At 47.8% G+C, this 7841-nt stretch overlaps 1 long non-coding RNA gene across 1 annotated transcript; it reads right to left on the reverse strand.

The window, feature by feature from the left end:
* Window positions 1-1531: 1531 nt before the first annotated feature.
* On the reverse strand, window positions 1532-7596 carry LOC136303974 (uncharacterized). The gene is made up of 3 exons (XR_010724330.1): window positions 7515-7596; window positions 6772-6914; window positions 1532-1586 (listed from the first exon to the last, which is right to left on the reverse strand). It is a non-coding gene; the product is annotated as an uncharacterized lncRNA (long non-coding RNA).
* Window positions 7597-7841: the final 245 nt, after the last annotated feature.

Consider the following 7841-nt stretch of genomic DNA (forward strand, 5'->3'; position numbering starts at 1 on the left):
ATACAACGTCTCACCTCAGCTGCACACAGAATACTATGTGACAGTGACCTGAGACAGGTGTTATCCTGGGCTGAGTGCTCTTGCAGAGGGACCATGTAACTGCATGAAGCACATGCAGGTTCCTTGTAAGTTTACTTGTCTGTGCAGGTAGAGACGACTGCTTCCTGCTTACCCTTTGCTCTCCTTGCTGCAGCACAATGTTCTCTGGCTTCAAGTCTCTATGGATGATCCTGTACTCATGAAGGTATCTGAGAGCAGAAGCTGAGACAGAAAAAGCCAGTTGTTAGAGCTAAGTAACAGTACCTAGCATGAGCTCAGTAAGGATTCATCTATTCTATCTAGTAATAAGCATGGCTTTCACATCAGACCTTGTACAATCAAACATACAACGAAACACTGAGTGTAAGGGGTAAAGTCAGCACCATAGAACTCTGGACACAAATTGAGTTCTCTCTCTGGATGTTCCCTCACATCCTTCCTGTAAACTGTAGTAATGCTGGCTAGCTTCCAGTAGGCAAGAACCTCCCCAGACTCCCAACACTTTTGGGAGATGATCAAGATCATAAAAGGTCAGTCTGAAATGGAGTCACTAAGGTCACTACTGTATATTTGGAGAGTGGACTCAGGACTAAAAGGGTTTCCATAGTTCAGACAACTGAAGGTACTGCCACCACTTACCAATGTCAGATAACAAGATAAGAATAGCTTCTTCCCGCAAGCCACAGCAATTCTCCAGCTGGTTCAGGTACTGCAAGTAAGGAACACAGAATGTAGTCTTTCCCTTCTCTATCCCGAGTGAACTCCAGAGTTCCACAAATTCTCAGGGATGCAAGAAGTTTCAGCAACAGCAATTAAATTCTCCAGAAGCACAAAACTCTATGGACTGTGACCTGCGGTAGCAGCAATTACAGCTTTGTGCCTTGGTTTAATTGCATGGGAAAGAAGATGAAAGAAGTCACTGTCATCCCGTTTTCATCCTCCTATTTGTTCCATCCCTCTTTGCCTGACAGTATCAACTCCCATCTGAGGCCTAAGGTCTGTGTTTCAGCTATGGGCAGATTATAGACAAGGTCAGAAAAGCCTTAGGATTAGAACTACCATGTGTTATCTCTTCCTATGACAGACAAGAGTTCATCACTTTCAGGAAGGGTACAGCCTACAGATGCACCTACCCCACAATGGTCTTGGCCATACTCAAATACTGTCGCACGTCCCCTACACTTGCCCTCATTCTCTGTGTGCAAACTCCTCACAGTGTCACTTGCACCTAAAAAAATACAAAGCACTTAAGTCTTCAAAAGCTGAACGTAATACCAAGGACCAAGCCACCAACACTTGTTGATGCCATGACTAGAAATAGGAAACATCAGGGTATGAAAGCAAAGGTTTGAAGGGAAAACTTCAGTAGAAAACCTAGGATCAGATCAGAAGGTGATCCATTCCGAGGTTACCATCCTAGGGACCCCACCTTGCGGAGGTCTCCACCTTGGCAGTACTCCATGGCCAACAATGGCAAGTCATTTGGTGCGAGCTTCTGCATCCCGTCAGGGACATCGAGGGCAGCCACCACATTGGGATGGTTCAGTCTGTAGAACAAAAATTAGGCAAGTATACATGATGTTCTGAAACTGCTATACACTTTCATGTGCTCGTGGTCACCACGCAAAGCCCAACATGGTCACAAATGCTTTGAGAAATTGAGTTAGTGAATTCTAAAGGTTTCCATCTCTCACGGACTCATTTTAACTCCTGGCACTTCATACGGAAGACAGTGTGTTTCTTCAACATGTATGCATTACAGATCTGTCTAGAAGGTACAGCAACGAGCCCTGCACAGGAGTGCAAGGGAGTCTGTTGCTACCGTCCAGAAAAGACCCAAACTGCAATGAGACTGCTGCAGCCGAAAATGTTAATCCAACACCCCAAGGGACTGCCGCAGCACAGACGTTAAGTCAGGCAAAGCGGCGGCTCTAGGTAGCAGCGTTGTTGTAGCGCTGAGGGCACGGCAGACGAGCCGAAGACGGCAGTGTGAGACCCAAGAGGAATAGGAATAGGAATAGAAAATAGGAACTTTTAGAGCCCCAAAATCCCCCAAAATTCACCCAAAATGCCCCAAAAATGACCCCAAAAAATTCCCACTAAAAATCGAGATTTCAGAGCCCCAAAATCCCCAAAAATGACCCCAAAATCTCGACTGAAAACTGAGATTTTTTAAGCCCCAAAATCCCTCAAATTCACCCCAAAATTCCCACCCAAAATTCCCACTAAAATTGAGATTTTTTAGAGCCCAAAAATCCCCAAAATTCACCCCAAAATTTCCTGCTGAAAGTGGGAATTTTTAAAGCCCCAAAATCCCCAAAATTCCCCCCAAAATTCCCACCTAAAATCCCTCAAAAAACCCCAAAATTCCCACTAAAAATTGGGATTTTTAGAGCCCCAAAAATCCCCAAAATTCACCCAAAAATTGGAATTTTTAAAGTCCCAAAATCCCCTAAATTCACCCCAAAATTTCCACCCAAAATCCCCTAAATTCACCCCAAAATTCCCACTAAAAATTGGAACTTTTAGAGCCCCAAAATCCCCCAAAATTCACCTAAAATGCCCCAAAAATGATCCCAAAAATTCCCATTAAAAATGGGGATTTCAGAGCCCCAAAATCTCAAAAACTGGCCCAAAAATTCGCCCCAAAAATCAGGATTTCAGAGCCCCAAAATTCAAAAAAATTACCCCAAAGTTCTGATTGAAAAATGGGATTTTTGAAGTCCCAAAATTACCTAAATTCATCCCAAAATTCCCACCCAAAATCCCCCAAAATTCTCACTAAAATTGAGATTTTTGGAGCCCCCAAATCCCCAAAAATGACCCCAAAATTCCCACTAAAAATTGGAAGTTTTAGGAGCCCCAAAATCCCCAAAATTCACCCAAAAATTGGAATTTTTGAAGTCCCAAAACCCCCAAAATTCACCCCAAAATTCCCACTAAAAATTTGGATTTTTAAAGCCCCCAAATCCCCCAAATTCACCCAAAATTCCGACTGAAAATTGGGATTTTTGATGCCCCAAAATCCCCAAAATTCTCCCCAAAAATCCCAAAAAACCTCCAAACCCCTTCCCAGTACAAACCAGTACAAACCAGTAAAGAAAAACCCCAAACCAGTATAAACCAGTACAAACCAGTCACCTCAAATCCCTTCCCAGTTCATCCCACTTCATCCCAGTGACCCCTAAACCCTGTCCCAGTACAAACCAGTAAGGAAAACCCCCAAACCAGTACAAACCAGTATAACCCAGTACAAACCAGTACAAACCAGTATAAACCAGTAACTCCCAGTATCCCCCAGCGCCGGGCCCTGGTGCTGAGCCGCTCCCTGGAGGCCGCCGAGCGTCGAGAGATCCCAAACCAGTACGGACAGGTGAGGGCACTGGGACGGGGACTGGGGGTCACTGGTTTATACTGGGATGGATTGGGAGTGGGTTTGGGGTCACTGGTTTATACTGGGATGGACTGGGAGTGGGTTTGGGATCACTGGTTTATACTGGGATGGACTGGGAGTGGGTTTGGGGTCACTGGTTTATACTGGGATGAACTGGGAGTGGGTTTGGGGGTTACTGGTTTATACTAGGATGAACTGGGAGTGGGTTTGGGGTCACTGGTTTATACTGGGATGGACTGGGAGTGGGTTTGGGGTCACTGGTTTATACTGGGATGGACTGGGAGTGGGTTTGGGGGTTACTGGTTTAAACTGGTTTAAACTGGTTTTGGGGTTTCTGGGCGTGGTGTAACCTTTGCCCCTCCCCCCACAGGTGAACCGACCACGCCCTTCATCAGGCCACGCCCCCTTCCCTTATATGGAGCGACAAGGGTGGGACAAACTGGGCGGGGCCTGGGGGTTACTGGGTTGTACTGGGAGGGAGTGGGAGGGGCCAACGCGGCTCTGACCCTGCCCACCGCGCCGATATGCAAATTTATGTACATGAGAGCACAAATAAACGCGAATGACGTCACTGACCACGGGGACTGGGAGTTACTGGCTTGTACTGGGAGGGGCCTGGGCGTGGCTCTGACCCCGCCCACCTCACTGACACACCAGCCTTATGTAAATTTATGCAAATGAGAGGCGAAATAAATGCGGGTGACATCAATTGTACACCGAGGCGCAAAGCGGCGCCGGGGGAATGATGGGATAAACCGAGGCAAAGAGCGCCGCAGGGCATGACGGGATACACCGAGGCGCAAAGCGCCGCAGGGCATGACGGGATACACCGATGTGCAAAGCGCCGCAGGGCATGACGGGATACACCGAGGCGCAAAGCACCGCAGGGCATGACGGGATACACCGAGGCGCAAAGTGGCGCCGCAGGGCATGACGGGATACACCGAGGCGTAATTCGGCGCGGGGCACGATGGGATACACCGAGGCCCCAAATGACCCCAAAATTGTCCCGAATTTCCCCCCCAAAAAATCCGCCCCAAATTTCCCCAAAAATCCCCAAAATTCCCCTCAAATTTCCCAAAAAATCTAAAAAAATTCCCAAAATTTCCTCAAAAGTCCCAAATAATCCCCAAATTTTACCAAAATCCCCCCCAAAATTCCCAAAATTTCTTCAAAAATCCCCCAAAATTCTTCAAAATTCCACAAATATCTCCCCCAAAATTGTCCCCAAATCCCCCCAAAATCGACCAAAATTCTCCCGAAATTCCCCCCAAAAACAGCCCACAAAAATTCCCAAAATTTCCTCAAAAATTCCCCAAATTTTACCAAAATCCAAAAAAATTTCCCAAAATTTTGTCAAAAATCCCCCCAAATTCCCCAAAATTATCAAAATTTTTTCAAAAATCCTCCAAATTCTCCCAAATTTCACCAAAACCTAAAAAAAATCCCAAAATGTCTTCAAAAATCGCAAAAATCCCCCCAAATTCCCAAAATTTCCCTCCCAAATCACCCAAAATTTCCCCCGATATGACCCAAAACGGTCCAAAAATTCCCAGGATTTCACCATTCCTTCTTTGAATTCCTCCAAATCCCCCGAATTTCCCCCTAAAATTCCCAAATTTTCCCAAAATTCCCCCAAATAACCCCGAAATTTCCAGAAAAAAACCCCAAATTTCCTCAAAAAAGTCCCAATTTTTTTTCCCAAATTCCTCCCAAAATCCCCCAAAATTTCCCCAAAATCCCCTGAATTTTCCCAAAATCCCCAAAATTCCCCCAATTTTTGCCAAATTACCCGAAATTTCCCCCAAATTCTCCCAAATTTCCCAAAAAATTCCCCCAAATTTGCCCCAAAATGACCCCAAATCCTCAAAATTCTCCCAAAATTCCTTCAAAACTCCCCAAAATTCCCCCAAATTTTCCCAAAATCCGCCAAATTCTCTCTCCGCAGAGCACCCACTGGTGGCCCTCGAGGTCGGAAAGTTTTTGGGGGAAAACCCCGAAATTTGCGGAAATTTGGGGTGAAAATTTGAGAATTTGGGGGAAATTTGGGATTTTTGGGGTCGTTTTGGGGGGAATTCTGGGGGGGAAATAGAGGATTTGGGAAATCTGGGAGAATTTTGGGGAAATTTTGGGAGATTTGGGGTGAAAATTGGGAATTTGGGGATTTTGGGGGGAATTTTTAAGGGATTTTGCGGGAAAATTTTGGGATTTTTTGATGGTTTGGGGTCGTTTTTAGGGGGATTTTTGGGGAAAATTTGGGGGAAAACCCCCAAAATTTGGGAAAATTGGGAAAAAAATTGAGAACATTTGGGGGGATTTGAAAGATTTGGGAATTTTTGTGGAAAATTTGGGGGAATTTTGGGGGAATTTTTTGAGGATTCTGTGGGAAACTTTTGGAATATTAAAAAAAATTGGGAAAAATTGAGAAAAATAGGGGGAAATTGGGAAAAAATTGGGAAAAATGGGGAAAACTTGGGAAAAAAATTGGGAAAAATGGGGAAAAATTGGGAAATTTTGGGAATTCTGGGGGAAAATTTTGGGAATTTTTTCGAGGAAAAAAATTGGAATTTTTTTGGGGGGGGGAAATTTGGAGTTTTTGGGAAATTTGGGGATTTTTGTGGGAATTTTGAGGGATGCCCCTGCTGCCCCATAGATCCCGAATCCCAAACCCCGCCCCACAGATCCCATCCCCGCCCCCCAGATGGCTCCTGCCCCACAGATTGTCCCGCTCCCGTCTCTGCCTCACAGGAGCCGCTGGAGCCGCCCCACAGGATCCGGCGCCCCCCGAGTGACCTCCTGAGCAACCCCTGCCACGGTGAGCCCCACGGCTGAGCCCTGACCCACGGATCTGTGACCCACGGCTGAGCCCTGACCCACGGATCTGTGACCCACGGCTGAGCCCTGACCCACGGATCTGTGACTCACGGCTGAGCCCTGACCCACAGAGCCCTGACCCACAGAGCCCTGACCCACGGATCTGTGACCCACGGCTGAGCCCTGACCCACAGAGCCCGGACCCACAGATCCCAGACCCACAGATCCCTGCCCCACAGATCCCTACCCCACAGATCCCGGACCCACAGATCCCAGCCCCACAGATCCCTGCCCCACAGATCCCTGCCCCACAGATCCCTGCCCTGCCAGGGGCCGGGGCTCAGGCCTTGGCCTTTTGGATTCATGGAACACATCCAGGTTTGCTCAGCACCAGAGACACCTTTGCCTTGTCTGTCCCCACCTGTCATCAGTGCCTGCAGTGATGGAACCTGGGGACACTTTCTCCATTGGGTCTCTCTGTGTTTCTCATTAAAACTGCAAAAAACTTCAGTGTTTTAATTTACCTTTGAGTTCTTGAGAAGTTTTTGGAACACTCTTTCAGGGACTGAGTTGAATGGAAACACCAAATCCACGGGAGGGTCATTCAAGTCCTTGTGCTGTTTCTGTGCTGCTGAGCTGGGCCGGGCTCCTGGCACAGAGGCAGCTCCTTGCAACAAAGGAAACTTTTAGAAAGACATTTCCCCTGAGGAGAAATCCTCCTTCAGATGGGTCACCTGTATTATTTGAAATGTAGACTCAGAGTGAAAGTTTACAGTGGCATAACAACCTTTTCTGTTCCTTTCTCATTAATGGTTAACCCTCTCCTTTTTGTTTGTTTTGGTTAATTTTGCTTTTAACAGTAGAGAACATCATTCTTACATGGAATATTAGGTTTTGCACTTAGGCTAATTGATATCTACGCCTATAGAACCCATACCTATGGAATATTAAGTTTTAAATACAATACGTATGTTTCATAAGTAAATAAACACGTTGAAGTGAACAAGTGAGCCCTAGCCCCTCCAGGATCCCCAACTGTTCCCTCAGCGCCCATTCGCCCGCCCCCAAAGCGTCCCCGGATCCCTTGAACGCTCCGACCCCACAGATTCCCCTTAGAGCGACTTCAGGGATTCATCTCCAATCATCCCCCCTGGCCTCGGAGCCCCTCGGAACACGGTTCTGCGCCTAAAAACTCCTGCCCCGCCCCGCGCCCTAGAGAGCTCGGTTACAGCTCCCCAAGCTCCCCGCAAGTGCTCCCGAGCCGTACACGTTCCCCCCGAGGACCTCAAACCCCGGCTCGGACACAAAAGTGTCCCCAAAGCGCCTTCCCGGAGCCCCAGACGCCCCGTTCGAGCCACTTCCGGGACTACAGCTCCCAGCATGCTCCGCGGCGCACTCGGAGCGCTACTCCAGCCGTGACTCCATCTCCCATCATGCCCCGCGCCCCGCCGACACCCATTGGAGCTGCGCCTCCACCTCCCGTGATGCTCCGCGGCGCCGTTCAACCCTGTTCTACCCGCGCCTACAACTCCCATCATCCCCCGCGCCACAGAGAGTCCCCTCAGAGCCCCCCAGGTGCCCGCCCGGACCCCGA

The sequence above is a fragment of the Chamaea fasciata genome, unplaced genomic scaffold (assembly GCF_029207755.1).
Source record: "Chamaea fasciata isolate MVZ Bird 193981 ecotype frontalis unplaced genomic scaffold, bChaFas1.0.hap1 SCAF_46, whole genome shotgun sequence".
In the NCBI taxonomy this organism is placed as follows: Eukaryota; Metazoa; Chordata; class Aves; order Passeriformes; family Sylviidae; genus Chamaea; species Chamaea fasciata.